Below are 22,123 nucleotides of genomic sequence, written 5' to 3'. Positions count from 1 at the left end.
ATGCCATGTTTATGTTTGTCTTGTTTATAGCCAATCAAATATAGAGTGGAAACACTTAAAATTCGGACAAGCATGGCAAGGGAGAATTATATACAATTTTACAGATACTAAAATAAAAATACTATGATGATTTCTTTCCATTTGATAAACAGAACATACTCCGTAGATAAAACGCGTCATTTATGACTAACTTATTTTATGTGGTAGCTTCTTTAGAAGTTAACTGTTCTAATGCATTAAACTAATTTTAATTTCAAAACAAATTGATTCAATCAGTTGTTCTTGCTTGTTGTAGAAAAAGCTTGTTGAAGAAAGTACATTTAGTAGACGAGGAGAAAGCGTCAACTCACTGTTTGTACTGCTGTGAATCGGTCAAAAAAGGTACACAACTTTTAAGTAATGACAAATTATAGAAATTGTGTGAAAAGAAATATCAAGATCTTCGATTTTGCATCTCTCAACTGTATTTGTCTAGGCCGTGTGAAATGGTACATATGGTTATAATGCAATTTTCCATTAAATTCATTTACATTTAGGGACTTTCCGTTTTGAATGTTCCTTGGTTTACTTTTTAGAACAAACATTTAATTAAAGACTAAGGAACGGTCTATACTACGACTGAAATATTGTTGAGACTCAATGTTTATATATGTTAAAATGAATTTGTATAATTAGGGATTACTAGTATGTATAATCACTGAAATTTTCAGAGATTATGAATAATCACTGGTAATGGGAAAGGAGAGTGATTATATGTAATTACTAACATTTTCAAGGATTAATAACTGGAATGAATTCGAAGAGACAATGAATATTAGTAAAACATTCTGTTCCAAAAAATCATATTTAAACATCTTTAGAAATATAAATAATAGAATCTTAAGCACAATGTTATAATTCAAATTGCATTTACTATGTGAGACTGGATTGGGTCCCTCATTTCTTAATTCTTTATCTTTTGATTCATTTTTTCACCCAATACATTTGCTTAGCCCATTATACTCTTTCTGTTTAATTTTGCACACTATAATTTCTATTCTTATGGTTTGGGTCTATTTTTGTCTTCTCTTTATTTTTAAGCCCTTTACTTTGCACTGTGTGTCCATCATTCTTTAATCTGTAAGCTACATCCTAACCCTTTACTATAAAATATTTGCTCTGCTTATCCTTTTTAAACCCTAAGGCTTCACATCTTGAATCAGATTTTTCCGCAATTTGAGGAGAAATAAATTGTTCATTAGAAGTATTTGAAGGTACTAAGAAGGTCAAACAGCTACCTCAACTATATCCTTGTGTATTATCTGATCGTAATGTAATGTTTCGTAGTCAAGCATTATCCTTTTCAGCGTTTTTTTAATGAATGCCATTATGTGTTTCGGTTATCCCTTTCCACAACAAACATGCTAAATCGGTATCAGAGCCTCCTAAAAAGTTGTGTTTAATATGCCAAGAGTGAGTTCTGTTTAAGTTTCTAGTCGTTAAAATACATTTCATTGCAGACTTTTGAATTCCTTGTTCGTTATAGTTCGTCCCCTTTGTTTTACAGCAAATTAAATGATATTTGCATTTAAGCTGCATTATTAATTTCAATTTAATATATAAGATACACATTTTAACTTTCATTTTGCAATAATATTAAGTAAAGGCAAGGCAGTAGTATTATTCCGGAGTCCAAAATAATCACTTTTAAGAGGAAACAACAGGAACACAGAAGTGCGACAAAAACAAACGCCAACACCCATAAAACAAAACATTTGACTTTCTACACTTTACACAAGTATTCCCCATTCCAAACTTAAAGATAAATTGAAAGAGTTAGTACTGCTTTGTTTCAGAAAAAAACAATAACCAACGTTAAGTTGTAGATATACGTATCTTGTCGTAGGGCGGGATACATCATTCTGATTCACCAAATTTTCAGAAACTGACATTATAAAGATGCTTGATAACTCGATTAATAAGATATTTCATACGTTTTGAGGACTGTTTTTCAACACAAATTCGGCATGTCTATGGGTACAAACTGTGTCCCTCCTCTTGCTATCTTCATTCTTTGTTCCAGGGCTTGTATTTGCTATCATAACTTACTTGATAGAGGGTTGTTGCTCACAAGGAAGCTATTTTGTATTGAGTTCCCCGATGTGAAGTTGACATCGTATCTTCGTAAGCGTCACGGATTCCATCACGAGTTGGTTGACCGTTATGGAATATCCGTTTACAGATGATAAATGATATGTTCCTAATGTCGTTACTACAATCCCGTCCCCTTTTCTCGAATGTGACCTACTGAATTAGACTAACCAGATTTGTACTAACATGAGCAACACGACGGATGACACATGAGGAACAGGATCTGCGTACCCATCCGGAGCACCTGAGATCACTTCAGGTTTTTAATAGGGTTCTTGCTTCTCAGTATTTAGTTTTTTATGTTGTGCTAGTGTACAATTGTTTGTCTGTTTTTCTGTTTGTCTTTATCTTTTTAAGCATGACGGAAACCTCAGTTTATGTCCGAATTACGAGGTTGATTGTTCATCTGGTACTTTCGATTATCTTTTAAACTCGAATTTTGAAGGCTTCAGTCCCTTTTATGTGATAAAAGAACCGACATTTCTCGAATAGGATTTTAAAGGGGTAGGCGTGTGGTACAAATGTATGGGACCTAACTCTAGCAAATGTAATATAAGTCATTTATTTGCGTTTTCACGTAGCATTAATTGAAACAGTGACCAACCTTCAACGATGTTTTCATTTGGTTAGGAAAAGGACACAGGAGCATATAAGAAAATAGAACAAGTTTGACTACATCAAGCATTAAATTTAGGAATTATGTTTTCTTTTTTTTTGAAGATTCAAAAATCAAAATCTAAAATTGTATAAAGGGAACATTCAATAATCAAATGCTTAAAAAAAACAACCTATCAACTAATAAATTTTTGTTATGACACTTCTCATCATTCAGATAAAATCTTAGAACGTTTTAACAAAATTTTAATTGAGAAAAAATGGATTGAATAATGAAGTAATAAGGATTTATTGTACGTTGTACTTAACTGAAGGTCTTTGTTTTACAAATGACAAACGTCTAGAAGATATGATAGTTACATCTACATTAGTACAATCTTATTGATAATCTACATAAGCACAAATATAGTACTTGTACAAAGATAATAACAGACTGTCAAAATATTGAACTTAACGTTTGTTTTGTCGATGACAGGGGCATTTTTTAAAACTATTGTTAAATAATCTGATGTTGATACGTCAATTATTCCCAGTGTCAATCTTCCCATACTAAATATTACTACAATAATTATTGGTATCATATGTTTTCCCTTAATAACACAAAAAAGTGCAAAGTGACACTGTAGAAAAATGAATTTCGTCCATTTTTCTTTTGTCTAAATGTTTTGAATATTTGGTATATTCTATATCAGTTTGCGATTTTCAAACTTGGTGTTATAAACAATAATTTGTCATCACTTTTTTGAAGGAATGTATTTATATTTTTTTTTTCGAAGCTTGAAAAACAAAATGTGTTATTTCATCGTGGCTAAAATTTCGATTTATTTAAGAATTTTGAATAACTATGAAATTTCAGAAGGTTTACTTTAATAACAATTTGTTTCTATAACGCGTTTTAACAGTCTCGGGTAGTCCTAATAAGAACATGTGTAAAAACACACAATACTTGCTAACTATTGTTTTTTTAACGTTTTAAGGCTACCCCATAACTAGTCATATTCAAAAGTAAAAAACGAAAATATCGAACTCCAAGAAAATTCAAATCGGAAAGTCCATTATCAAATGGCACAATCAAAAGCTCAAACACATCAAACGTTTCATATTCCTGACTTGGTACATGCATTTCCTTATGTAAAACATATTGGATTCAACTTGTTTTTCTTAGCTAGCTTAACCTCTTACCTGTGTGACAGTCGCACAAAATTCAAAAGCATAAGCAAAAATGAAAAACAAGAATTCAAAAGGTTACCAAAGCCCAACAAGCACATAGGCAAGATGCATAAGCACCAAACTACGCCAAAAAGGATATTACCAAATATAGACTTAACAGTAAAGGTTTATAATTTACATAAACAAATAAAAAAAAAACACCACGTAATTAAGGATGGAAACAACGTCAGTACATAACATCTACACTTCAAGACCATCATGTATTTTATTTAAGTTGATACGAAATATTTATCAACAAGGTCTTGAAATCTTCCGATGAACTCTATAGGTCGAGACGTTCTTTGACATGAAACTGGTTCATCTGTCTACTCAGACACTGTTACGTTTTATAAAGTCCGAGTAGCAGCTGCAGGCTCATGAATACAAAATGAGTTAGGAAATGCAAATCCAATATAAGGTGAATCTGGTATATTGCTACTAAGGTGGGAAAATTGATAATATTTAGATTAAAGTCCTCTAGTTTGTCAAAGTTTCTAGTTATGAGATGACTACTTATGTCAAATTCGAGGTATAAGTCTCACTAGAGGCTTTCAGAGTGGGTCATACCGGATTTCCTGCAAAGGTTGAACAAGTATGGACACTACATTTCAGCTCTGAATTTGGATTGTGACTTTACACAACATAGGTTGGTGACACAAAATGAATGTGGTAAAAAACTGAAAATTTTGAAATTGTAAATTTACCTGTTATGGTCCGATATTCAAAACATAAGTACATTGTTAGAATCAGCATACCAAAGAACCGTGATAATTTAATTTTTGATGAATCAATATTTTAATTTCGAACCAACTTGAAAACTTAGCCAAAATATTCAATATTTAGATACCGGTTTAGATTCAGCATTTAAAAGAACCCAATAAACATATTTGAAAAGAAACACAGCTTATGTCTGTTCAAATATATAATTACTTATTTTCTTATCAAGGCGTAGTCATGAACGGAAAATGTTTGGCTGCCGCCCGACCGCACGTTTGCCTGCCTGCCAGACCGTCGTACACCCCTTAATCAAGAACAGATTTTATCTTGAAAATCCGGTTAAAAATGAATTTACATTAAACAAACTACGAACAGTGAATTTCAACAAGACTTTGCAGATGATTTTTAGACCTCTACTTATTAATGGTGTCAATATAATAAAAATGAAGCAGGATGAAGATTTCGGTGATCTATCTTAACATGAAAGGAGTAATAGAGTTACTCATCAAAACAAAATTTAGTGTATTTTTTCGTCTTATTTGTCAGCATTGCATTGCATTAAACATGCATTAGTTTTCAAATAAAAACACAAAAAATGTATAACAAAAATATTCAAACATAAAAACCTAATAAGATACATATCTTTCAAAACTCAAAATAATACAGTGATTCATTAATCCTAGCTTTAAATTTTTATTTTGAATGTTAATGCATATTTTAGCAAAGTTCCATAGTCCAGTACACAGGAAAAAGTGCCACGCATGTTTTACACATGTTTTACGCATGAAAAATACATATGCGTTATTCGTGCGTTTTAAACATGAAAAATATATGTAATGTTTAACGCATGTTTCAAAACCATGCGTTAAACATGTGTTGTAAGAAACATGTGTATAATATGCGTTTTAAATTATGCGTATAACATGTGTGTAACAAACATGCGGATAATGCATATTTCAAACAAATTAAAAGATATTATTCCAACTCATCCATAAAACCTTCGTCAAGTGAACTAGTTCACATTCCATATGTTCCACAAAACCAAGACGACTTATGTTTACTTTTGAAGGCTGTACCCTGGACATATAGTTGCTTTAATCAGTTCAATTTGGACTCTGTTGGATAGTTGTCCAATTGGCAATCATACAACATCTCTTTATGTTATTTTGACCATAAATCTCCTTTTGACAAGCAACATCAGTATCATATTGCAGACCAGAAAATTTTCCTCTTTGAATACACCAATAAACAAAAGAAATATCTGTAACATGATTTTCATGTTTCTAAAACCTTTATCAGAAATAAATGGTACACTAAGATGTTTGAAAAGACCATGATATGAAATATTTGATAGAATAAAAACCGACAATCTTTGGTCTCTGTAGTTTCATTGGCAGTAATACCACAACTTTTTTATACAGAGTTCAAAATTATCTTAAATGGATTTTGTGGAATGTTGTACATGTATTTGACATTTTTTGTTAAAATGTTACTTATTGTTAAACTTTGACAAACACATTTGTTGACTTATGTATATAATATGAAAGGAAAAACCCAAAAGGTGTATTAGATGTTTCCTTTGGCAATGTTTAGCATCAATTTAAATACAATTTTGAAGTTGTGTTCCTTGCAGGTTTAATGATAATCAATGTCTTGAAAAATCTGAGATTGTATTATTTTTTTTAAACATGTTAAATGAAAAATTCAATAAATCCGATTGAGAATCTCATTCATATTTTTTCTCTCTGTTGTCTATTTGTTGCAGAATATAAATTTAAAAAAAACTTTCCCAAATTTGATTTCACTCTACTTTTATTTACAGCATTCTCAAAACGTTACAATCAACTTTTTATGTTTTTGTTGTTGACATAATAACATTATCAATTGAATGTTCTATCTTCTAAGTGTCACTCTTCTTGAAGTTGTCTTCATCTGAAAAGAAAACAATTACATTCATAATCATAAATTTAAACTTAATTTGATTTATTCCCATATACTGTAAGTTGTTAGTTTTAAACATAATGAAATAACTTCAGTGACATTAAACATGCTTTTCTGTCTCATTTTGGTCTCTTGGGGAGAGTTGTCTCATTGGCAATAATACTAAATCTACTTTGTGAGCTTTTCTCATCACTTGGCGTCCGTCGTTCGTCGTCGTCCTGCGTCCGGCGTTAACTTTTACAAAAATCTTCTCCTCTGAAACTAGTGGGCCAAATTTAACCAAATTTGGCCAAAATCATCATTGGGGTATCTAGTTTAAAAAATGTGTCCGGTGGCCCGGCCAACCAACCAAGATGGCCGCCATGGCTAAAAATAGAACAAAGGGGTAAAATGCAGTTCTTGGCTTATAACTCAAAAAACAAAGCATTTAGAGCAAATTTGACATGGGGTAAAATTGTTTATCAGGTCAAGATCTATCTGCCGTGAAATTTTCAGATGAATAGGACATTTTTTTACAGTTTATCTCTATCTATAATAATATTCAAGATAATAACCAAAAACTGCAAAATTTCCTTAAAATTACTAATTCTTGGGCAGCAACCCAACAACAGTTTGTCTGTTTGTCTAAAAATTTAAGGGCAGATAGATCTTGACCTGATAAACAATTTAGACCTGTCAGATTTGCTTTAAATGCTTTGGTTTCAGAGCTATAAGCCCAAAATCTACATTTTACCCCTATATTCTATTTTTAGCCATGGCGGCCTTCTTGGTTGGCTGGCAGGGTCACGCCACACATTTTTTAAACTAGATACCCCAACGATGATTGTAGCCAAGTTTGGTTAAATTTGTCCCAGTTGTTTCAGAGGAGAAGATTTAAAAAACAAATTACGGACGACGGACGACAAGTGATGAGAAAAGCATTTGACCTTTCAGGTCAGGTGAGCTAAAAAATGACTATAAAGGGTAATAACTCCTTCAGGGGTCAACTGTCAATTTTGGTCATGTTGACTTATTTGTAGATCTTACTTTGCTGAACATAATTGCTGTTTACAGTTTATCTCTATCTATAATAATATTCAAGATAATAACCAAAAACTGCAAAATGTCCTTACAATTACTAATTTGGGGGCAGCAACCCAACAACGGGTTGTCCCATTTGTCTGAAAATTTCAGGGCAGATAGATCTTGACCTAATAGACAATGTTTCTCCCATGTCAGATTTGCTCTAAATGCTTTGGTTTCAGAGTTATAAGCCAAAATCTACATTTTATCCCTATGTTCTATTTGTAGCCATGGTGGCCATCTTGGTTTGCTGGCAGGGTCACGCCAAACATTTTTTTAAAAAAGATACCCCAATGATTATTGTGGCCTGGTTTGGTTAAATTTGGCCCAGTAGTTTCAGAGAAGAAGATTTTTGTAAAATTTAACGGACAACGGACGCCAAGTGATGATAAAAGCTCACTTGACCTTTCAGGTCAGGTGAGGTCATAGCTGTCAACTGACCCGTATTTTGCGGGTGTGACCCGAGATTTTCACAATTCTGAGGGATCACCCGGATCACCCGCCGGGTCATTGAAATAACCCGGGAATCTGAAAATGACCCGATTTCACCCGTATTTCTTAGCTTTGAGATTGATTTTATAAAGTAATATTCAATTGAAATACCGGCAAATTCGTAATTCTTCCATGAACAGAAAGTTCATCTAGCTATTTAAACTGTCAAATAAGTGACCCATTAAGTGAATGGCTTCACTTGACAGCTTTGGTGTCAAACACACTGTTAATTAACACCAATTACCGTAGCTTTAGGTCGTAAATAAATTTTTGTTTACAAAAATATTTCAATCAAGATTTACTTCCCCTTATTTTTCACCATTTAAAAATATTCCTTATATTTACGTTTTATGGATGAAAAAGATTTAAAAATAAAAATATAAAATTCAAATACATATTGCAAAATAACTTATCATTATTTTTATACCTTTATACAATTTTAAAAAAATAGTTGAAAATTATATTTTACATTTATACTTCCTTTAACTGTATTACTATATTTTATCAAAATCTAATTTCCTAAAATAGCATGAACTGGTATGTTATAATAGCTACAAAGCCAGTAGTGTCAACCCATTTAAAATTACATTTGAAAGGTAGTAATAGGCAAACTTTTCATATGTTCACTTTGCTCTTTTGCAGCACTACTATAGATAGTTAAGACTGTGTTACTCAAATTCATAAAGAAAATCTTTTAAAGTGTAATAAAATAATAATGAATAGAATTTAAAGTGCTTTAACCAAGTGAACATGCATTGATGTTTTGGTATCTTTGATTTACATTTTAAGAAAATGTACCATTAATACTGAAATTCTACTCGAAAAAGTTCGTACGCGTTATGACCTGAGATTTGATTCTTCAATGCAGGTCATGACCTGCATTTTCATCGTCACAGGTTGACAGGTATGGGTGAGGTTAACATTGACTATAATAGGCAATAACCCCTTAAGAGGTCAACTGACCATTTTGGTCATGTTGCCTTATTTGTAGATCTTGTTTTGCTGAACATTATTGCAGTTTACAGTTTATCTTTATCTCTAATAGTATTCAAGATAATAACAAAAAACGGCAAAATTTCCTTAAAAATTACCAATTGGGGGGAAGCAACACAACAACCAGTCGTCAAATTCATCTGCAAATTTCAGGGAAGATTAATATTGACTTGATAAACAATTTAACACCTTGTCAGATTTTCTTTTAATGCTTTGGTTTCAAAGTTATAAGCCAAAATCTACATTTTATCCCTATGTTCTATTTTTAGCCATGGCGGCCATCTTGGTTGGTTGGCTGGGTCACGCCACACATTTTTTAAACTAGATACCCTAATGATGATTGTGGCCAAATTTGCTTTAATTTGGCCCAGTAGTTTCAGAGGAGAAGATTTTTGTAAAAGTTAACGACGACGGACGACGACGACGACGACGACAGACGCCGGACGCAAAGTGATGAGAAAAGCTCACTTGGCCCGTCGAGCCAGGTGAGCTAAAAATCAAGCAGTTTTTTAAGTGTTCTAACCATAAGAAGTTAGTTGAAACTTTTCATTCATTTATTTATAGGTAACCCATGAAACTTTAACAACTGCAATGTGTTAGAAAAAGCAAGGAGTAAAACATATTTTTTTTTAAATCTCTCTCCAAATATTACATAAATATAAATATATATTTATACACATACCTACTTTTTTGGCCTACAGAAGTCCATTCTATGAAAATATCCTTTGGTTATGTTTAAGTTTTGAATACGTTCTTATTAGATGTCATTTTGTATAATATTAAATATGAACATGGTAAAGTTACAAATAGTTTCAATTCACTCTCAATGACAGTGTTTTTTCATAAAGGGTTACAGCTAATTTCCTAATGCATGTAGAGCAAAATTTTGGTTAGCTTGCTTGCTTTGTTTGTATATTGTACAAACATATTAGGATAACACCCAATTGAATTCAAATATAATATATACAGGTTAAACTATGCCTATATATATTGTTTAAAGATGTCAATCTTATTCACAAAGCTTGTATAAACAATTATACAAACAAAGCAAGCAAGCCAACCAAAGTTTTACTTTGCAAGCATAAGGAAATCAGCTGTAATACATGCCGGATCATCATGTTCCATTCTTTTATACATCTCTAAATAAAACACTAGATTCACTATACATATTTGGTTTATTAAAATGTCAGATTTGTCCATTTTCATAATTTTGTTTTTTAAATCAAATATGCTTAATTTCACAAGATTTTAAAGAAAATAAGTGGGGAATGTCTTCATGGGACACAGATGATGCCCCTCTTGCATATGTATAATGTTATAATTAAGGGACATAACTCCAGCACAGTAAAAGTGACCTACCCTAATTTGTACTTGATCAGCATTTAGTGGTAATTACAAATGCATCATGGTGTGTGTCACTGTAAGTTTCATAATATTTGGTTAAACAAATTTTACCCCATGTCAGATTTGCTCTAAATGCTTTGTTTTCAGAGATACACAATTTTTGTAAGCCAAAATCGATATTTTACTCCAATGTTCAATTTTCCATACAAGGGGGGTTAAATTACCATAGCGGTATTTTGAACTGATGGTCAATTTTCCATGAGGTTCAAAATACCATAAAGGTATAAGTTATCAGTTGTTTTTTTATTGCATTATATCTTTTTTAATAAATTCTCCTTACTATTTGTAACAGCAGTGAATCCCAAACTCTGTCTCACCAACAAGTGATAGTCTCAGATAAAAAGCAATTCAGACAGAAATAACTTTCAAGATGTTTTAGTTGAATGTATAGTAGAAAAGTTCAAATTTCTGTTTGGCCAGACAAGCACTTAACCCTTTTATCCCCGACGTTGCTTTGAGGCATCGCCTGACGTTGGCCCGACGGTGCTTCAACGCATTTTTTTTAAAATCAGTTTTATGACGAAATGACTGGGCGTAAGGACGGGAAAATGGACGTAGTCATTAAAGTTATTTTGAAAATTGTTTTTATGCTTCGTTTAGTGAAATCGTACGGCTTAAAATTTAAAAAAAAAAAGTTTAAACGTCATTCACAATGGGAGAAATTAATGGCGTCCTCCGCGGAGCAACTTATGTACAACGGCCGTTTATTTCCATGTTGTACGTTTTAAAAGAGGCCTCCTCCGGTGAAAAATTGGAAATGTTTATTCCGTGACCTGCTTTGCTTTTACGCTACTTATATTGTTGTGTTTAGAAACGTGACCTATTTATATAAATAACTGGGGAAAGCCGATTCCAAATCGAGTCAAGGTCAACAATGGCTGCAGATGAATGTTGGAAGATGACAAAATATTATGATCATCGTGAGACGTGGACCATACGGCATACACTTTCCTTTGCACAACTGGTTTAATAATTAAAATGAGTCGTCGCCGATTTGTTTGATGAAGGTATTTTAGCGGAAAATACGCGAATATGATTCTTTTCAAGACTTCTCCTCTAAAACGTCCGTTTTTGACGAATGGGCTTAACTCTTCCATAGCTTTACTCAAATTAAATATTTATTTCACATGTATTTACGGAAAAAATACGACTGTAACAGCAAAGTTACCTTAATATATAGTAATAAAGTTTCAGCATAAATAATGTATTGAAAGCAAGTTGTCTTACAAAGTACATATACATTCAATACAGTAAGTCTCGCAAAGAGCAAAAAACAACGGAAGACCACAAATTGTTTTAAACACAGCAAAAAAATCTCTCACTATTATGGCCATGCAAAAAATATACTTACCATTGCTGAATTGTACTTGAAACATTTACCAGGCGTCTTCCCTTGCAATTTTCTTCACCATTTGTGGATTTTTCTAAACATCCATGTACATGTACCTTCCTCACATAGGGGAGGTCAAATTTGATAACTAGCCTATAGGATAAAAAGAAATCCATTTCATAAAAATTTTACAGAAACTATTTTCATATTACTTTACAATTACAGACATGACAGACACAGTCTGTGTTCATGTGAAAGCCAAAATGAAGATCAAAGATATAAGAAGATGTGGTCTGAGTGCAAATGAGACAACTCTTCATCCAAGTAACAATTTATAATAAAACATGTAAAAGTAAACCATTAAAGGTCAAAGTACGGTCTTCAACGTACAGCTTTGGCTCACAATGCACAGCAAGCTATAATTAAAGGGCCAAAACAAATACTACTAGAGTAAAACCATCCAATGAGAATTGCTGCAAGCATTTTTGAGTTATTGTCCAAAACTGGAAAATCCCCTTAATTTAAAACCACATGCCATAACTCCGAAATGTAAATCTAAAATTTTAAAATTCTTAAGGGAGCTTCCATCAAAAGATATAAACAATTAACAAATGTTCACGAGAACAGCTGCTGAAAGCATTTTTGAGTTATTGTCCGAAAACTGGGAAAATCCCCCCTTTTTTATGAATAAAACCTGGTAACTCAAAAACGCAATATCTAAAATTTATAAAAATTGTAAGGGATCTCATGTCAAAAGATATAAACAACTGACCAAAATTTCTTGCAAGAAAAAGAAAACATTCTTGAGTTATTGACTGAAAACTGGAACATCCCCCTTTTTTATGAATATAAAAACCCGGTAACTCAGAAATGTAAAATGTAAAAGTTATAAAAATTGAAAGGGAGTTCATGTCAATAGATATAAACAATTCATCAAAATTTCTTGCAAGAAAGAGAAAACATTCTTGAGTAATTGACTAAAAACTGGAAAATCACCCTTTTTTTTTTTAAAAAACCCTGTTACTCAGAAATTTAAAATCTAAACTTTATAAAAAAATGAAAGGGAGCTCATGTCAATAGATATAAACAATTCACCAAAGTCTTATGCAAAATGGTTCAAGCATTTACTGTATGAGTTAATGTCCAACATGTTGACCATGGACAGACGGACAACGGTATACCATAATACATATGTACTCCCATAAATGGGCGTATAAAAAGAAGAAACGAGAAAAAATTATGAACTTCTTATTGTTTACGTGCTTTGATAGTTTATCTCAGAACTTGCGCATACAACAGGAACTTACGAAGCCAGTGTTAACTTCACTCCCTTTACACTCGTTACCAAAAAATGTATAGTTATCACAGAGACAAATACATTTCAATGGTTATAACCAGAAAAAGAGAGACGAAAGATACCAGAGGAACCGTCAAACTCATAAATCGAAAATAAACTGAAAACGCTATGGCTAAAAATGATAAGGACAAACAGACAAACCGACACAACATAGAAAACTAAAGAACAAACAACACGAACCCCACCAAAAACAAGTTGTGATCTCAGGTGCTCCGGAAGGGTAAGCATATTAAATGCCAAAATGGTCATCTGGTTCTACTATACGGCCTTAGCTTAAGTATAATTTACTCAAATTGGATAAATCACAGGAGATTGGTTCGAGTGAAGCTCTACTGTGATATTTAAGTTTGGTATATTTTTACCCCGTTATTGATAGGATTTCAAACTGCTGTGGATAAAAAAATCAGTTTTGGAAATGGCATTTAAAAATCCTTCGTGAAATGTTAATCAATTTAATATTAACGTTGAATTCTTACCAACCTTGTCTTTAGTGTCCTAGATTGAAGATATCCTACATTATCCTAGCTGCATCTCATTTCTTTCATAAAATTTGCGTTTTGCTTCACGAATCATATCATGTCAATATCAGTGTCGTCTGTCTGAAAGCTCGTTTCCGGGTGAACCGTACGGGCTAGTATTAAACCAAAGGCGAAGTATTAGATTCCATTTAAACGGCATTTAATAATTGAAATCCATGTGTAGATTTATAAGTAATAAAAACAAGTATACATGATTAATAATTGTATTTAACCAATTGGACTTCAAAAAAAAAATATATGAATGTGCATTCCGAAATTTCCTCTGAGTCCCCACGGGGCGTACATTTATATTTATATTTTTATTTTTTATATTTTCAAACTGAGTATATATAGACACATAGACTCCTTGAAAACATATTCATTACGAAGTGCTCATTTGAAGGAGGAATTTCCTAATACAGATACATGGCAGTGTAATGGTATTTCCCGCGGTTATATTTGTACAACTTATAAATAAAATACGGTATCACCTGCAACTATGAACCTCACAGAATAAACAATTTTTCAAAGACTCACTCAGTGAAAGTATATCGATACGGTGAATCAATTAACATGAAAAAACTCGGGAACCTGGTCAATTCGTCACCTTATTTACAAGTCAAATCGGCACCTATTGTCAAGACATTTCGGCAATTGATTTTTCAACTGTCACCTAACATTAAAAACGTTTTCATCTTTAATTTGAGAGTAGTTTTTGGTTCTCTTCTCTACTGCAGTATATACCGATGAAGATAAAAAGAAGAGAAAGCACTTTAATTTTATCATTGACTTTTTTTTTGACAATCTGCCTTTCCTGATTTTCCTGATCTTTTACCTGTCCACTTGAAAACAATGAATAAGATTGTTTGCTAGTATTGTGCAGTTGTCATGAAATAGAAGTTCTATTATAATAAATATAGATTCCATTTGGAATAAACTCATCATAGATACCAGGACTAAATTTTGTATATACGCCAGACGCGCGTTTCGTCTACAAAAGACTCATCAGTGACGCTCGAATCCAAAAAAAGTTAAAAAGGCCTTAAGGACCAAAATTCCTAAAAATAATGCCAAATACAGCTAAGGTAATCTATGCCTGAGGTAGAAAAGCCTTCGTTTTTCAAAAATTCACAAAATTTTGTAAACAGTTAATTTATAAACATAACCATATCAATGATAATTCTTGTCAGCACAAAAAGTGCCGACTACTGGGTTGGTGATACCCTCGGGGAAATAAATCTCCACCAGCAGTGGCATCGACCCAGTGGTTGTAAATAAACTTATCATAGATACCAGGACTAAATTTTGTATATATACGCCAGACGCGCGTTTCGTCTACAAAAGACTCATCAGTGACGCTCGAATCCAAAAAAGTTAAAAAGGACAAATAAAGTACGGCGAATAGATCTATTTTATCTGATTATTGCTCCATTGATTGTTTATACAGAGAGCACACAAGCTGATCATGTAAATTTTGTTAAATGTCCAATGGTAGATGGAGAAACAGCACTGTATATAAATAGAGCACCTAGATTCTACATGTGAAAATATGGTTCCTTCTTCAAATGAGATTTAAAGATTATTTCAATTATATTAGATAGTTTATAAAACAATTACGGGAGTCTTCAACAGTTCACTTGCAAAAGTTTAAACATAATATAAATTTTGGGTATGGACTTAACTACTGTGGGTTACCCGTATTAACACGGGGCGGATTTGACTTGTTATGCCATATTGACTATCAAAGGTGTCCATTTGACCATGCAGGTGCCAAAAATGGCAAAATGAATAGAATTCGGACACAGTGTTAAATAAATTAAGATATTATACAATTTTGTGTTGGAATGCACACTACACTGACTACACTGGCAGCTTTATTAATTAAGCTACATTAGATTGTAACTTGAGTTATATTTCTTGTGACTAATTATACATGTGTTAAAAATAATACAATTTTGAATATAAATGATATTGAAAATAAGGAGATCAATGTAGTATGATTGCCTATGAGAGAACAGTCAACTATCTACGAATGTCCATATGAACTGGATTTAAGAATCTACATAGGACACCTTCATAACTTTAACAATGAACAAAGCTCATACTGTCAGCTACAAAAAATGTATAACAGGCCTTTAAGGCTTGACATGCAGTGTGCCATGACAAATTTAAAATGATTTGCCAAAATAAATCAAATATGGCAGACTGCATCAAACAACAACATCTAAATTTCATCCGGACTTGGAACAGGCATAAATAGAATGTTGGGACCGTTGTGTAACAGCACAAAAGAGGAACAAAGTGGTGAAATCGGCTAGAAATTGTTTTGATTCATTGAATTGGTACAAAGCTAAACAAATCTAACATGAAGACAAACAATCAAAACTTAATAGTACTTTCAGTTATTGAAAGCTCATTAAAAGCTAATAAAACTGAAACATTATATATAAACAATGTTTTCCCATACAAAAATTGTTTAAATTAATAATTAATGTACTAGTATACACATATATATATGTATAGATGTAATTATCAGAGAAATTCGTGATACAATTTTTGTTTAACATGTTTAATTATCGAATAAACTGATATATTTTTATTAAAGTTTCCAAGCAAGTCAATACATGCAATAACAAAAAACTTTTGGGACAGAAGACACAGTTTAAACTAGAGGCTCTAAAGAGCCTGTGTCGTTCACCTTGGTCTATGTGAATATTAAACAACGGACACAGATGGATTCATGACAAAATTGTGTTTTGGTGATAGTGATGTGTTTTTAGATCTTACTTTACTAAACATTCTTGCTGCTTACAATTATCTGTATCTATAATAAACTTGGTCAGGTTAGTTTCAGTGGAAAATGATGGTGAAAATTTGACTATAAAGGGCAATAACTCCTTAGGAGGTCAATTGACCATTTTGGTCATATTGACTTATTTGTAAATCTTACTCAGCTGAACAATATTGCTGTTAAAGTTTATCTCTATCTATAATAATATTCAAGATATTAACCAAAAACAGCAAAATTTCCTTAAAATTACCAATTCAAGGGCAGCAACCTAACAACGGGTTGTCTGATTCATCTGAAAAATTTAGAGCAAATAGATCTTGACCTTAATAACAATTTTACCTCTTGTCAGATTTGCTCTAAATGCTTTGGTTTTTGAGTTATAAGCCAAAACTTCACTTTACCCCTATGTTCTATTTTTAGCCATGGCGGCCATCTTGGATGGTTGGCCTGGTCATCGGACACATTTTCCAAACTAGATACCCCAATGATGATTGTGGCCAAGTTTGGTTAAATTTGGCCCAGTAGTTTCAGAGGAGAAGATTTTTCTAAAAGATTACTAAGATCTACAAAAAATGGTTAAAATTTGACTATAAAGGGCAATAACTCCTAAAGGGGTCAACTGACCATTTCGGTCAAGTTGACTTATTTGTAAATCTTTCTTTGCTGAACATTATTGATGTTTTCAGTTTATCTCTATCTATAATAATATTCAAGATAATTAACCAAAAACAGCAAAATTTCCTTCAAATTACCAATTCAGGAGCAGCAACCTAACAATGAGTTGTCCGATTCATCTGAAAATTTCAGGGCAGATAGATCTTGACCTGAATAACAATTTTATCCCATGTTAGATTTGCTCTAAATGCTTTGGTTTTTGAGTTATAAGCCAAAAACTGCATTTTACCCCTATGTTCTATTTTTAGCCATGGCGGCCATCTTGGATGGTTGACCGGGTCGTCAGACACATTTTTTAAACTACATACCCCAATGATGATTGTGGCCAAGTTTGGTTAAATTTGGTCCAGTAGTTTCAGAGGAGAAGATTTTTGTAAAAGTTAACGACGACAGACGACGGACGACGACGGACGACGACGGACGACGGACGCCAAATGATGAGAAAAGCTCACTTGGCCCTTCGGGCCAGGTGAGCTAAAAAACGTGACCAAAGAAAAGAAAAGGAAATGTAGTTGTAATTGACACTGGAGAAAAAATGGACTCTTCAGGTAAGAATTTGTATTCTGCAATGACTTTTGTTTAATAGTTAATCTGTTTTTGAATAAAATAATGTGTAAAGTATATTTTAGTGAGACAGCATCCCAACAAACATTAAATCAGAAGAGTTACTAGTGGCAAATATTTTGCTTACTGAAACCGACAAAGTTTATACCAAATGTGCCATGCTATAAATTATCTTTCATCTGAAGAAGGTATGAATATATGCCACAGGAATTTTACAGAAAAAAATCTGTCCTTTATTTATATGTCTATATGCTAGCCGCAAATTTTTCACTGCATTTCCGTATCTAGTTAGGTTAGTACTTTTTCATCCTTTTAAAATATTGTCTTGCAAAACAATTCATTTCAGGGATAAAGTAAATGCAACAAGTGTCCATTTTATCCAGTTTTTTTTCATGTTTGCACATACAATGTTTTGGTGAAGTAAAATAATAGTAGTTTGTACACATGTTGTCACTTGGAAATATAAATGATATGGAAAATAGCATTGTGAGCTCTCTCAAGCCTATGTTAGATGTAGGATTTTATATATATGTGATGTTTTAGCAGTGGCAGATCCTAAAATTTTCATCATTTGTTCATAAGTAGGCGGTCAACTGACCGCTCCGGTCATGCTTCAGTGATTCCCTATATAATCACCCAAATTTTTACCTGGCCCCACTCTAAATCCACCTTTGCTAAGACCAGTTAAATTATCAGCTTTGGTCAATTATGCATTGAAATTCTGGTAAAAAGGAAGGTGTTTGACTTTTTTTAGTTTAAAAATTAAGTGCTAAGAAACTATTTTTACAGGAATTAATAGTCCCCCTTTAAAATGGAAAGTATAAGAAAATTGCATTGTAAGCAATCTCAATCCTATTGTTCAACTTCATGTTTGTTTTTATATATTTTTTATCAAATTCAAAGGTTACATGTAGTTTGGCAAGCCAAAGACATGGATGAGTTCAATAAATGTTGCAGGTTTTTTTTGCAGAAGTTAAGCTGCTTTAAAAAAACTGCATTTGTTTCTTATTTCAAGTATAATAATAACTTGCTGATTTTACGCATTTTGTTCATAAGAATGTTCCTTATATATTTGCCTTTCATGAACCTTTAACTTTCAGTTACATTCAGTTCTTGTGAAATTCAGCATCTTAATATAAACATCACACATGTTTAAAATTGCTATAAGTCTTTTTACTTAATCACCTTTTTTATGTTTACAGAAGAAATCATCACATGGAAATATCTTGGGCAAATTAAAAAGGAGAAGTAACTGTGCCAGGAAGCAGTTCCAGTCATTTGTAGCAACAGGACTGTGATGAATAGAACTTTAATATACATTGAATCAAAATATAGAATTTACCAAACTTGCGTCAGATGATACTCTCATGATTCTATTGAAGGACATCAATGATGAGAAGTAAAGGAAAAGACAATAAATGACAGCATATCAAATATCACAATGTATATTAAGTCAGTTAACACATTAATTCATCTACATACTTTACAGAATTTCATTTTAAACATTTGTGAATTTTGTCTATTCAAGCTTAACAAAATGCTTTAAAATCAAAACGTTAAATATGACATGTTTTTGTAATTTTCATTTATTTTTCAAACTTTCAAGTTATTACATTGTTCAGTGGCGGATCCAGCCAAAATCCCATTTTTCAAAGGGGTTTCCCAACCAAGGATGTCTTTCATTTTTGAATTGTTAATTTCCACTACAAAAATAAAATAAAATAAGCCAAAGATAAAAAAAAATCAGTCATAAAAAAAATATCATTGTGAAATTCATGTAAAACGTATGTAAAACATGTATTTTACATGAGTTTGTATTAACACATGTTTTACACATGTGAAATATTTCATGCGTTTTGTAACACATATTTAATATATGTTTTTTGCACGCCTGTTATACGCATGTTGTAAAAAACATGCGTTAAACGCTAAAAAAAACATACGTTTTACACACGTTTTCTTTACCATGCGTAAAACATGCGTGGCACTTTTTGCTGTGTAGTCAGCACTATGTATTGACATGGATAATCATCGATATGTCAAAATTATAAATTTACTGTTTACAAAAACTGTTGAGATTACCAGATCGTTCTTTCAAAGGAATAGATAACCTCAGTTGTATTTGGCAAAAACAATTGGAATATTCATGTCCTCAAAGCGTTCCAACTTTTTGCTTTATTTGGCATTTCTTACTTTTTTTAATTAAAGCTTAAGTGATGAATCTACTAAACACATAACTACGAATCGGGCGAATAAAAATTTTAAATACTGGTTCATGTATCTATAGTGATTTTTTTGCACTATTGAATTAGTTAAATGAGTCAATCCACATATCCCATAAGATTGACTCCTGTTTGACCCTTTTAAACATCTACAAACTACTGTTGTTTAAAAAATAACAATAAAAATTCTTCTTTTTACTTCAATATATAAAATTCAAAAATTTCGTTTACGTGTCTTTAATTTGAGGCAACTCATTTATAAATACACTGTGCCTGTGGGATCTAAGTAATAGGAGTCAGTGATTTAAAGTGCAGTGTTAATGTTATTTACTTAATTTGTACTTTATCAAGAAAGTATCTACAATATAAAGTGTGCAATACCAGTTGTCGTATGTTGCTAAGTTACATATTTGTTTTTCGTTCATTTTTTGTACATAATTATGCCATTAGTTTTCTAGTTCGAAATCGTTTACAATTGCCATATCGGTGCCTGTTATAGCTGACTATGCGGTATGGAGTTTGATCATTGTTGAAGGTCGTATGGTGACCTATAATTGATACTTTATGTGTCATTTTGGTCTCTTGTGAAGAGTTGTCTCATTGGCATTCTCGCTTTTGATGATATTATTTCTATATATTTAAATTAGGCTTTAGGTTTATAAAAAGGCGTTAAAAACTCGCAATTCTAACAAATGAATATATATTGGTCGAATGAGTTATAACATCAGAGTATATATAAAAAAGAAGATGTGGTGTGGTTGCGAATGAAACAACTATCCACCAGTTGTTTGTACATGAATTATATAAGGTAATTAATCTTTATCCTCTAATTAGTCTTCTCTTCCACGACATATTTTATTTTGAAAATCCCTTTGACAACCGACCAATAGTTTTTAGGTTGACCCAAGGCTTTAAAGTAATTAAAGGCTGCTTAATATGTTCATTTGTCTTTCAAAATACAACTTTCATTTAATGATCGTTATGATGGTATGGGAAAGTTTATCGGTTTTGAAAAGATAAATTGATAGCGCGTCATCCGTACATTTGCTTCCATTTTTTACGATTAAAAAATTTAGGTGGCGTAATGAGGAGATAATTTTGAATAGGAAGAATCCTCACTAATATAAGTAATTGTACAAAGACAATTGATATTCATATAACATATTTATTCATTTGTAGCTATCAGACACAATAATCTTTTGACTGCAATACACAAATGATACACATACAATCTGTTTCACTAACAATAATAGCCTTCTAATAATCATTTGATTTTACCCTTACTTGTCATAGTATCTTATTCAGTTTTCTTCGCCTTTTACATCAATTTGTATAAGGTGCTTAATAACGGGAACAACAATTATATGCCGGTGTTACATAGCCCTTCTTCCCCCATGCCATTTTTTCCTCCGGAGAAATTTGGATGATTGCCAATCTTTCCCCGTGGAAAATGGCATAACGTATACATATAGTCATTTCCCCCCATGCCAATCTTTCCCCCACCGTGTAGATTTCACTAAATTTAAGTTTGAAAATATAACCCAACAGTGTTAAAATCAGATTTTCATGCTGATAATTTTTTGGTTCATTTACATTTACATTAGTCTGTCTGCATGCTCAATAGTCTAATTACATATTCATCAGTCCGTCGTTGTGTCTACTATTCTGTATTCGTGTCCACCAGTCTGTTTCCGTGTTCACAGTAAAACTGAGAACGGAAATTAGGAATGTGTTAGAGAGACAACAACCTGTCCAAAGAGCCGACAACAACCAAAGGCCGCCAATGGGTCTTAAATAAAGCGAGAAATTCCCGAACCTGGAGACAAGTCTATCTACATGTGTACCAGTCTGTTAATATCAACAAGTCTTCCAACATTCTCACCAGTCTGTGTATTTGTTCACCAGTTTGTCAACATGTCTACCAATCGGTCTATATAATATGTCTACCATGCTGTGTCAAGATGCCAATCAGTTTGTCTTACATGTTCATTAGTCCGTCTACATGTTTACCTGTCTATAATCGGACTTTGTTGTGCTGTTTTGTTCTGATCGTCGGAATCTTCAATATGCTGACATTTACATGCATTCTTCTTTCTGCATGAA

The sequence above is a fragment of the Mytilus trossulus genome, chromosome 10 (assembly GCF_036588685.1).
Source record: "Mytilus trossulus isolate FHL-02 chromosome 10, PNRI_Mtr1.1.1.hap1, whole genome shotgun sequence".
NCBI lineage: Eukaryota > Metazoa > Mollusca > Bivalvia > Mytilida > Mytilidae > Mytilus > Mytilus trossulus.
The sequence above is the reverse complement of the archived record's forward strand: the minus strand, read 5'-3'. Positions refer to the sequence as shown.